Source organism: Gorilla gorilla, chromosome 2 (genome assembly GCF_029281585.2).
Source record: "Gorilla gorilla gorilla isolate KB3781 chromosome 2, NHGRI_mGorGor1-v2.1_pri, whole genome shotgun sequence".
NCBI classification, from domain to species: domain Eukaryota; kingdom Metazoa; phylum Chordata; class Mammalia; order Primates; family Hominidae; genus Gorilla; species Gorilla gorilla.
In genome coordinates, this window is record NC_086017.1 from 91,345,797 (window position 1) to 91,358,150 (window position 12,354).

The window sequence follows — 12,354 nt, forward strand, 5'->3', positions numbered from 1 at the left end:
CACACAGCATTCAGGCGTCTGTGAATATAGGCTTTGTAGAACTGAAATAAATTATCTATATATTTCATGTTGTTGAATCAGTTTAATGTTTCTAGGCAGATCTACACTCCCACATTGCTGTAGATAAGAGATTCTACATGAAAATCCCAAGTAAATTCTCCTAGGATTAAAAAAAAAAAAAGTTAGGAAAGAAAGAAATTCAGAACCTCTGTCTTCAATCTTCTCATTTTACATATAAGAAATAAGACCCTGAGAGGTGATTTGGCCAAGGTCTCATCACACGTAGAGTGCGTTTTGAGGGGTGGTGCAGGGAGGGATAGGAAGCTTGATTACAGACTCAGAATGAGTCAACAGGCGACATAGCTACCTCAGAAGCTCGTTTAAAAGATAGAATACATTATTCAACAAAGGCTGCCTTACTTTATTTTAGGTAGGTATATATCAGGCCTAGGCAGGGTCGCAGCAGGGACAGAGGAAGGGGATGAGAGTAGGATTACTACCACAAGAATGAATGTCGTTTTAGCCAAATGCTTTGGAGCATCAAAAATGATTGCAGCTCTTCCTCTTCTTCTCTCATTTGGCAGAGAGGGAGTTGGGTATACAACTATTCCATCACTCCAGCTTGAAATTAGCCACCCGAGGGCATCACCTTGGCCATCTTGAAGTTATTAAAAGTATCAGGTATGTTCCTTCAATACCTATTTTACTGAGATATTTTTAACATGAATGGATGTCAAATTTTATTGAAAGCCTTTTCTGCATCTGTTGAGATAATCATGTGGTTTTTGTCTTAGTTCTGTTTATGTGATGAATTACATTTGATTTGTGTATGTTGAACGAACCTTGCATCCTGTGTATGAAACCAACTTGATCACAGTGGATAAGCTTTTTGATGTGCTGCTGGATTCAGTTTGCTAGTATTTTGTTGAGGATTTTTGCATCGATGTTCATCAAAGATATTGGCCTGAAGTTTTTTACGTTGTTGTGGAATCTCTGCCACGTTTTGGCATCAGGATGATGCTTGCCTCATAGAATGTGTTAAGAAAGAGTTTCTCCTCCTCAATTCTCTGGAATAATTTCAGTAGGAGTTGTACCAGCACTTCTTCATAAATCTGGTAGAATTTAGCTGTGAATTCATCTGGTCCTGGGCTATTTTTGTATGGTCGGCTACTTATTACTGCCTCAATTTCAGAACTCATTATTGGTAATAAACCTGCACTTGTACCTCCTGAAATTAAAAGTTAAAAAAATTAAAAATACTTTAAAAATAATAAAAATGTGATGATGAGCCTTAAAAAGCTTTAAATTATAGAACTAAGGCTAAACAACTGTGGTAACAGTGAAAGAATATACATGCTAAAAACAAAGACAACATACAAATGGTAATATAACCAGTGATAGGAGAAAGACAGGTTAAAAAGAACATTCTTGAGGTTGATAAATAAATTACTGGAGCTATCAATGTGTTAATTTCAAGGCATAAAAATCCACTCTGAGAACCTAGAAATATTTAAAATAAGTACCCAAAGGGTCCCCAGGGCAAGTAGGGGTGATGGAGTTTGAAGTAAGCTTAAGGATATCTCTCTATCTTTTATAATGATTATATGTCTTTTAAGTGTTCAAATGTTACATTCATTGACATATATTTCTAGTGAGAAAAGTAAAATTTTAAAAAGAGACAAATACATATATGTACTTATGAGAAAACTGCTATAAAATGTATTTCTGTGAAGAAAGGAATTGGTAGATGGTGTAGGAAAGATACTTTTATAACGTGCTCCTTGCAATTTTACATCATGTAGTGAATTATTTTGGATTAAGAAATAACTGGTAAATCAAAGCTTTCTAGTTGAGATTCCTCTGGAAGGTAAAGGGCAGTTGTACCAGATGTTTTAGTCTTCATAAAGTAATATGATTACCAAGAAATAAATTCTCAATATTTATATTTTGATAAAAAGAAATCTAACAAAAGAACCTATTTAAAGAAGAAGATTAGGAGGAAGAAGAGGATGAGGAGGTGAGGGGAAAGATATTTCTACTTTTCAAATCAAATCATGTCTTGAGAGATTTTCACCACTGGTAACTACCCAGGTGTGACATTTTCAGAGGTTCATCCCTACTTGAATACTGCTAAGATTTGAATATCTAGTTCCAAGTCAAGCAATGTGATTCTAGGCAAGGACTGGGGGGTTGTTTTATTTTGTTTTGTTTTGTGTTTTGGTATAAATCATCTTCAGACAGTCAGCCTGTGTGGGAAATATTTTCAATTGAATGTTACTTTTTGTCTAAATACCCTCCACAATAGTGGGCCAGAGGAACTATCTGCTTGATATCCTAAGAACTATATACCCAGCTTATCCATATTTAGTCCCAAGTTATCCTGCATCCCTCTCAACACAATGGGCATGATTTCTCAGGCAGAACTGACGCTGCACACATGGTAGGATCCTGTGCTCTCTTTCGCCTCTCTCTGTCCCTCTCTGTATGTGCACCTACATCTACACCTATAGGTACACACACGCTCAGCTCTTCATTAATTAGTCATTGTTTTGCTCCCCCAAGAACGGATGACTTATTCTTTAGAAAAGGCTTCATTCAGTCCACCTCTTCGAAAGGACTCACTTCTCAACACTGTGTTTTATCGTTCTGAATTTTCCCACCGTGGATCTTTTTCTTTCGTCTATGACAGAAGGGATGCTTTTAGGGTTAAATAATACACAGCTGCCCACACTACCCACCCAGGACCCCAGTCCTTCTCTCCTAAATAGTTTGCACAAACTGTCCAGAGACAGTATCACAGACCTGGAATTAACACCAAAGCAACATAATTTTGGTACCTCTGTACTAAGCCAAGACTGATAATAAATGCTGTAATTAGAGACTACAAGAGCTTCTCAGCACAGCCTCACAAAAACCAATCTAACACTGTGAGGGCACTGAAAAACGATTATCACTCCACACCTAAAAGTGTGTTTTCTCTCCATTCTTTTTGCACTTATTCAGCGTTGCTAATGTTAGAACTAAAGCATCTGCTTTCTGTTTGTTCATTTTTTTGTTTGAGATGGAGTCTCACTCTGCTGCGAGGTTGGAGTGCACTGGCATGATCTCGGCTCACTGCAACCTCCGCCTCCCAGGTTCAAATGATTCTCCTGCCTCAGCCTCCCGAGTAGCCAGGACTACAGTCACGCACCACCACGCCCAGCTAATTTTTGTAGTTTTAGTAGAGACAGGGTTTCCTCATGTTGACCAGGTTGGTCTCCAACTCTGGACCTCAGGTAATCTGCCCACCTCGGCCTCCTACAGTGCTGGGATTACAGGCGTGAGCCACCGTGCCCCACCAAAGCATCCTCTTTAAGTGTGTTGTATGTTATGTGGCCATAAGATAGGCTTATTTTAGTGACGAGCACAAAATTAATTTCTCAAGATCCGCCTTGTGTGTATCCAACCCCCAACACACAAACACATATTCATGTGCATGTATACACACACACACACACACACACACACACACACACACAGTTACAAGCTAGCATCAGTGGATAATATCAAAAGCTCCTGGAGTCAGGAAAAGTTAACAGAGTAAATCCACTTGTTTTGGGGTTACAGAAGCTTGGATTTTCCCCACCTGTTTCTAAATGGTTCTAAGGGACAATAGTTCTTTTCCCTGGGGCTTGTGGGGGAAGGTTAATTCTCAGTAGGTGCTTTGAAACCTTAGGCTCCCTTTAATTACGTGGCTTCTGCTGTTCCCGATATTTCTTAATAAAAGAGAAACCCTAATAAGAATATATATGGGCTGATTCACAAAAAAATGTAACTAAACAGTACCTCATCTATAGGTCAAATCCTATTATGACAAAAACTAACATTTTCCATAAAACAAAAATACCCCACCTGATTATCCTTTATTTCAGAAAATATTTCATCAAAACTGTAAGATAAAGACCATAGCCACACTCTTGCAGAGTTCACCGCAATTGAACCTGATTTATTATGAGTCTGTGAATATCCTTATTCACAAAAGCTATTCACAAGCAATCCTCTGTTTTCTGTATTGACAGTTTCTCTATCAGGGATAGATGACACCAAAATTATCATTCTCTTTGTGTGGTTCCAAAACACATAAAACTCATTGTTTTTAATCAAGCCATTTCACTTTCCAATTCACAGACTCTTATTTGCTATGAGTCCCATTAGTCATTAGTATAAATTAGAATGGGTCTACAACTGTAATGACCCATGCCTTATTAACCTCCTCCCTTTATCAAGCACTGTGATTTAAGAGATATCAGTTCAGCCTACACAGGCTGCAAAATTAACATCAGCCACTCTGGAAATAATCATGGAAGAAAGCATTTAACAACATAAAAAGAAATCCTTAGCTATATAGGACCATTATTAATTTATAAGCTTAAAACTTATGGCAAATAAAAGAGTAGAGATCTATATGCAAATATGTGAGCATCTATCCAAGAATATGCCACTTCAGTTGTGTTGCATTTAGTTACTTCAAACACTGAATGCTTAAGCATGGAAAAGATCTGGTAATAGGTTTTAAATGGAGGTAGTATGGCTTAATGGACTAAGCTCTAGGACTTAATGGAATCAAGGAGTGAATTTTAAAAGCTGGTCTGCCACTAACAGGTTATATAAACTTTAGGAGTCACTTAAATTTTTACTAGCTTCAGCCTCATTACTTCTAATCAGTAACATCTGAAGTACTGTTGGCCAAAACCCACCCTGTTATCAGTTAAAAACGTATTCAGATATGTGTGTGTTTCTATATGTGTCCACGTACTTATATTTTTACATAGGTATCTTCTCTTTACATATAGGCTTAATTTCAGTTGTTGATAAAGGAGAATTTACTTTTTACTCTTTTTACCTTTCACACATCAGTCTTCTAAATCCCTGGCTGCTGATGAAAGATAAAATCCTCCTTCTTCACCATTGTAAACTTTATATTGCTTGTGTATTTATACTGGAAATGGCACAAAAAGTTTAATTGTATTTTGACATTCTACTAGTCACATTTCCTGGTATACTAATGATTGGTATAGAAAGACCACTGGGGACTGAACATAATCATTAGGTAAGTTGTAATCATCCCATTCTTGCATGGTTACTTTTTAATCATATGTGGGGAAAGTGAGGGACTGCCTTACTTCTCTGACCCTGCAATTTATGCTAACATTAGTCATGCCAGCCATTGCTCCTGTCAATAGATGTCCTAGAGCAAACTAACAAAAGATGGAAACTGTAGAAAGAGGGAATGTAGATATCATGGATGAGATACCTTCTTGTTTATTTATCATTGATCCTCAAAATAAAAAAAAAATCTAATATGTCAGTAGCACCCCTTCTTGTATTGTTACTTGTTTTCTGAAGTATGAAATCTCAAGGGAAGGGCCATGAACTGGCCTAAACACCCCTCTGCTACTCACTACTTCACATATTCAGCAAGACTGCTGATGTAGAGTGGGCCAAAACAGGAAGACATCCATCTGCATCTATTGGAAGAACAGACACATGGCCAAGTTGATATTACCATAATACAAAATATAACAAATCACCTTTTTACCATTTTCAAAGAGCTAGGCACATTTTATCCTCATACTAACTCTACTGAGAAAGTTACTGTCATTAAATGATATTTTACAGTAAGAAAACTGAGGCAGAGAAAGGATAAGTTACCTTTTTAAGATCACATGCTAGAAAGTGGCGCGATGTGAATTTAAATCCTTGTAGTCTATCCAGAAGTGTGCCATAGGAACTCAGATGAGAGCCTGCTGGCTGGAGCAATCCTGCTGCAATTGGTAATAAAACATATTTATTCTCAGAAAATAAAATCTTGGCTTTCCAAACATCTCTTTAGTTGTGATATAGGTCTAAGTCAATCTACAAAACCTACCTTGCCTAGGCAGTATTATCTCATGGATTTATGTTTTAGTAGTGTGAGTAAATGCATGTCTTATGTAAAAGAAGAAATTTTGAGAGAAAGGAAAGAGATGGAAGCTAGTATTCATTATTTATCTCTAAAGGCACTATGCAACACACATTAGTAAAACTTTAAAATAAATCTAATATATAGGGATTGTCAAATCCATTTTTTCTGATAAGGAATTTAAAGCTCTAAAAGGTGTATCAACTCTCAAAGATTATCCTGATTCAAATTCAAACGTACATTTTTAAAATTTAAAAATATGCATGCTCTTTTTACCACATAAACACCATAGGCACAACCTCATTCCTTCCCTATTTCCAGTCCCACCATACATAGTTGGAGTTATTTATTAATTTTAAACTCAAGTTTTGTTTCATTTTGTAACTTCAATGGAATTATAGTGAAGGACTAATTTCACTGCTTAAGATGTAGTATCTCAAATCTCTAGTTATAAAGAAGGCTAAGCTAAGGGTTAAGGATCAAAAAGTGTTCATTTGACCATATAATCCCTGTCATTTATTAAAACAGATTACATAAATTGCACTCAATAAGACAAAGGCTTATGATTATTTGATTTGTAACAACAAAACACATTCACTTGAAAACACTCAAGGTTGGCTCAGGCTCTGGCAGAATTATGTGCAGATATCACAGCTAATCCTTTGAAAGAAATACAAACTGATGGCAAAACCCCTTAAAAGGAAGAAAGGAAGGAAGGAAAAGGAAGGAAGGAAGGAAAAAGGGAAGGAAGGAAAAAGGGAAGAAAGGAAGGAAAAAGGGAAGGAAAGAAGGAATTAAGGAAGAAAAAAGGGAAGAAAGGAGGAAAGGAGGAAGGGAGGGAGAGTTTGTTCAGGGAGAAGGAAATACACATATTGATCAAATTAGTCTTGAAATCTAGTATTTAATTTATAAAATAGTTCATGTTCCAGAAAACCACAGGAGATGAATGAATGTAAATGGTTAATACAAATATAACCCCCATTAATAAAGAACAGCATCAAACCTCAGGAAAGTCATTCTTTCAACTGTGTTTGAGTAAGGTGAACCCTCGAAGTTTTTATCCTTAATAATATTAAGTTTTCTAAGCGCTATCAGTGCTTAATAGGAGTATACTGGGAAGTGACTGGAAAGATCCATCAACAGCTGGATATGCACAGTGTCATCAACCTCAATTCAGACAGCTTGAAAGAAAACCTCTTGGAATTTTACACTGGTGACCATGAATCAGAGACAATGCCTTTAGTTCAGTGACAAGCATTAAGTTATGACCCTAAATCCTAAATGTGAAGGCTCGAATAGAAGATACCCTTGCTTCAGTAGAACCTGGCTCACCAAAAGGCTCACCCATATGGAGGTCTGAAACCTCAATTTTGTCTGGATCATATGCAGAAATTCCTCAAATCTCATATAATATTCATTCGCAGTAACGGAAACCATGCAGGTTCCTAGAAACTGTCAAGCCAGAATCTGAGCACAGAGTCAAATCTGGCAAAATAAGCTCCACTTGAGATTCATAATTCAAAATTAGAATACATGCAGCCTGTAGGCTAATTGTACCTTTGTGCAATCCAAGTTGATGCAGGGATGTCAGTGGAGCAGGTACATTGACCCAGAGTTGATACATGTGCCAAAGGTTTCTAGATAAAAATATGGGACAATGTCCTTGAGGTACATTATGGGAATGTGGATTATGGTAACTGGTGAATTAGCACATCCCTTGCCTTTTTTTTTCTGATAAAGCTTCTTTCTGGCAAATACCACTCAACATATTGTCAAGGAACAGACACCAGGCTGCTCATTGCAGAGAAGCTGCCAGGATAATTGATATCACATAAATGTAGGTTGGACCTTCTTGCAAAGGATACAGCTATCAGAGACAACGAAGTGTGGCAGAAGACATGTTGGGCTAGGAGAACAGAGACATGGATCTATACTCCAGTATGCCATAAACTGACCTATTTATTCATAGGTAAAATGAGCCAGATTGGGGATGTTAATTTATTAACATAACACTTTCTAGAAACAAAACATGACAATATACATATGTATGTGCACACACAGGTGCACACACAAACAGAGGTATTAGAATCGTTACTTTAATTCTATAGAGATCCTTAGGTAACTGGAAGCCATTTGCAGTTGCTAAAATTCCTTTCAACTTTGTTACCACAAAATGTTGCATTTTTAACAATAAGAAACTATTTCTTTCCATTTGACTTATGAGAGAAAATAAAATAAGTAGGAACACCTACCTGCTGAAACACAATCCTGATGAGATCTATTGTTTTTACCAAGCAATGAACATGGGGAATGTGATTCAGGAGTCAAGCCTTATGACAAGGAAGAAAGAACGAAGAGAAAATAGTAAATGAGGCTTAAAAGCAAAAGAACACAATCGCTTGCAGATAATGTCAACATCTCTTTCTAGGAGAAGCCAAGTCAAATATATCCCTCATATAGAGTCACCTCGTTTGGTTTGTCAGGAGGGAGAGGAGAGGGTGTTCTCTCTTCTGAGTGGGTCACTGAGTTACTAACCAGCTGAAATCCCTTCACCTGAAATTAGAGTTCCGTATTTTCCCTGTGCAAAAACAAAGACTTAGGTGTTATGGTTAATAGCTATATAAGCAATGAGACTACCTGCAAGATTCACTACTATTTTTATAGATTTAGGAGATACAGTGCAGTTTTGTTACAATGACATACTGTGTAGTGGTGAAGTCCGGGCTTTTAGTGTAAACAATCACCCCAATAAGGTACATTTTACCTATTAGGTAATTCTTCATTCCTCACATCCTTCTCAACCTCCCACCCTTCTGAGTCTCCAATATCTTTTATTGCACTCTTTATGTTCATGCGTACACATTACTTAGCTCCTACCTATAAATGAAAGCATCCAGTATTTGACTTTCTGAGTTATTTCACTTATGATAATGGCTTCCAGTTCCATCCATGTTACTGCAAAAGACATAATTTCAAAAAAGATCAACACATTACAACACAGTTTTTCCTAGAAAGGTAAAAATAACACACTCCTTTGGCATTATTAGAAACCTCAAAATGAGAGGTCATTAAAAACCCACTTTTGTTATATACAAATAATAGAAATTACGAGGCTGCCCTAGAGATGTGAGACCCAAGAAATAGGATATACAAAATAGCAGAATGATAAACATAATAACAGGATAAATCCTGAGAACACAAAATAATTGCAATTGTGATGGGAGATATATGAAATTAGAAAGAGAAATATGCAAATTTAGAATAATTTTAATAGCAAAAGTTAACTAATGACCAAAGAAATGCATAAATTTTACCCTTGATTCTGCCAGATTCTGACAAAACTTGGATGGAGTACATAATATTATCTCATGAAAAATTATTTAAGCTAAACTTTCACCCTTGGCCTATGTGTTGATCTTTTCACTAACAAGCAAAGTTTTTAAAATTGAATTCCCATATAAAATTTACTACTATTTGTAGCATGTGAAAAGCTCATTAAAAGTAGGTAAAGTTATTTACTCAAGGCACATACCTTAGAATTATCTATTAATATATTCTCATTAGTACACTGACACTCCCATTTATGTACAAGGAAACTAAGCCAAAAATTTCAGTTCATTTAATACAGCATATGGTATATGTGATGTCGAAAGAAAGGCATTCAAGGCCAGGCGCGGTGGCTCACGCCTGTCATCTCAGCACTTTGGGCGGCCGAGGCAGGTGGGTCACATGAGGTCAGGAGTTCAAGACCAGCCTGACCAACATGGAGAAACCCCGTCTATACTAAAAATACAAAATTACTTCGGTGTGGTGACACATGCCTGTAATCCCAGCTACTTGGGAGGATGAGGCAGGAGAATTGCTTGAACCTGGGAGGCGGAAGTTGCAGCGACCTGAGATGGGGCCACTGCACTCCAGCCTGGTAACAGAGTGAGACTCCGTCAAAAAAAAAGAAAAAGAAAAAAGAGAGAGAGAAGGAAAGAAAGAAGCAAAGAAAGAGAGAGAGAGAGAGAAAGAAAGGCATTCCTGTCATTTACAACAACATGGATGGAACTAGAAATCATTAGGTTAAGTGAAATAAGCCAGGCACAGAAAGACAAGCATTGCATGTTCTCACTTGTTTGTTACATCTAAAACTCAAAACAAGTGAACTCATGAACATAGAGAGTAGGGTGGTTAACAGAGGCTGAGAAGGATAGTGGGAGCCTGAGGGGAGGTGGGGATGGTTAATCGGTACAAAAAATAGAAAGAATGAATAAGATCTACTATTTGATAGCAGAATAGGGTGAATTCTATTCAATAATAACTTAATTGTACATTTTAAAATAACTGAAAGGATGTAATTGGATTGTTTTTAACACAAAATATAAATACTTGAGGACACAACCCATTCTTCATCATGCGATTATTTCACATTGCATGCTTGTATCAAAGCATCTTATGTATCCCACAAATATGTACACCTACTATGTAACCAAGACAATCTTTAAAAATAGAAAAATGAATAAATAAAGAAATAAATTTTAACATAGGGAAAAAGAGAAAGGCATTCCAGAGAAGGTAAAACACGAACTGAATGTTGGAAAACATGTAAGAGGTAACCCAGCCAAAGGGACAGGGCAGAAGGAAGCCTTTCTAGGCACATGGAGCTGTTTATAGTCTTTTGCACAGAACATGAGGGAGTGTGTGTGTGTGTGTGTGTGTGTGATGATATAAATCAGAGGTTGAAATGTTGTTGGAGAACAAACATTAAGGCATAGGAACAGAAGCAGCATGGAGAGACAGGCTGGATCTGTGTCATGAAGTATCAGGGTCATGCTTGGAAATGTATACACTTTTCTGCAGACCACTGAGGAAACATTCAAGGATTTTAAACAAGAATATTTTTATTTCTAAAATAATCTTTCCAGCTAAACCACTGAAAATGGTTTAGAAGGGAATAATTCTGAAATCAGGGAATTCCATTATAAGGTTATTTTCCATAAACAAGATATTAATGAGAACCTGATTTAGGCAGGTGCAGAAGAAGTGACAGACTTGAAATATATGGAGGAATTGAAATCAATAGGACTTAGGAATCATTTCACGTGGCAGAGAGGGAGAAAACAAATATTATTGACAAGAATTTTATTTTTGTCACTAAGTAGAAGAGCAAATTGTAGGGCAAAAGAACACCAAGAAAGGTACAAGTTTAATGTAGAAGAAAAAAAATGGTGCATCCAAGTTTTAGACACATGAGATAGGTAGGTATGTGTCTGGAGACTATGAGATAGGCTGGGCATGGATGTACAGGTGTGAGATTTACACGCATATAGAGAGTTATTAATCCATCAGAGTAAATGTGATCACTTAAAAGAGAAGGAAGAGAAGAGATCTATCTCTTGGACTTTAATGAATACCAGTATTCCAAAATACAAACAAAGAGAAGTATATAAGAAAATAAATTGAGACTAAAAGGCATACTGAGAATATAGGGGAATAACTGAGAGAGAGGAGAGATTGAGAGAAAGAGAGACTTAGATCATGGAAGCCAAAGGATTGCATGCCTGTATCAAAACACCTTATGTACCCAATAAATATATGCATCTACCATGTGCCCACAAAAATATACATTAAAAGAAAATTAAAAACCAAAGAAACAATGAACTTTGAAAAAGAGAAAATGGACCAATTTCCGAGAAAGGGCAAACAAAATAGGGAAAATTGAAAGTGCTTTGGATTTATAAACAAGGGGGCTATTTCCAGTCTTCAACCTAAGAAGTTTTGATACACAAGCCAGAATAGAGAGAGTTTAAAAATACATAAGACATTTAAAAGTGGAGACAATGAGTTTATATTTCTCTCTCAAGAAGTCTGAAGGAATTGGCAGTTGGTAGAAGGCTGAGCCAAGGCCAGCAAAGGGTTCTGGAGGCTCATTACGCACCCCCCTTTTAGAAACACTGTAGTTTTGAATGAGCTCAGTGATCTCAAAGAAACCTCACACAAGGTTTCTTACACAACCTGCTGAGCTCTAGAGGTTTTCTCATTCTTACAGTGCCAGGAAACTCTTATTCTCACATATCTAATCAACTGTTTCTTGTGTACAATTTCATACAACTATGCAAAGCTGAATGAGAGCATCATCTCTCTCTGCAACTCCTTGACATGTGCTTACCTGTGCTGTAAGGCTGCTTTGCTTGTAAATTCATGTAATAAACTTTTCGTTACAAGTGTATGGTATGGCGAGGCACCAGTGGTGTGTGTCTGCTTCCCTTTACAAATTATGGATGACCACAATTAAAATATTCCACTTACTCTACTGCTATGATATTTTGAAAAGAACACAATTGACCTAGGCCATCATGACAGGAGGAAATTTTTCCTCCTGGGAGCAGCAGCACATCCTTTGGAGGACCACCAACTATGTGGTCATG

The 12,354-nt window shown here is 36.9% G+C and overlaps 2 long non-coding RNA genes across 2 annotated transcripts in view; both read right to left on the reverse strand.

Moving 5' to 3' along the window:
• Positions 1-784: 784 nt before the first annotated feature.
• Positions 785-8,256, reverse strand: LOC129532484 (uncharacterized). Its single transcript, XR_008678259.2, has 4 exons — positions 8,194-8,256; positions 5,692-5,804; positions 5,442-5,507; positions 785-1,228 (listed from the first exon to the last, which is right to left on the reverse strand). It is a non-coding gene; the product is annotated as an uncharacterized lncRNA (long non-coding RNA).
• A 156-nt stretch (positions 8,257-8,412) lies between these two features.
• The window catches only part of LOC129532485 (uncharacterized), a 34,970-nt gene continuing 31,028 nt past the window's right edge, over positions 8,413-12,354 (reverse strand). Inside the window, exons 2-3 of the long non-coding RNA XR_008678260.1 lie at positions 8,819-8,896; positions 8,413-8,519 (exon numbers count right to left, since the gene is read on the reverse strand). This is a non-coding gene — a long non-coding RNA (uncharacterized lncRNA). The remainder of the gene's footprint in view (positions 8,520-8,818; positions 8,897-12,354) is intronic.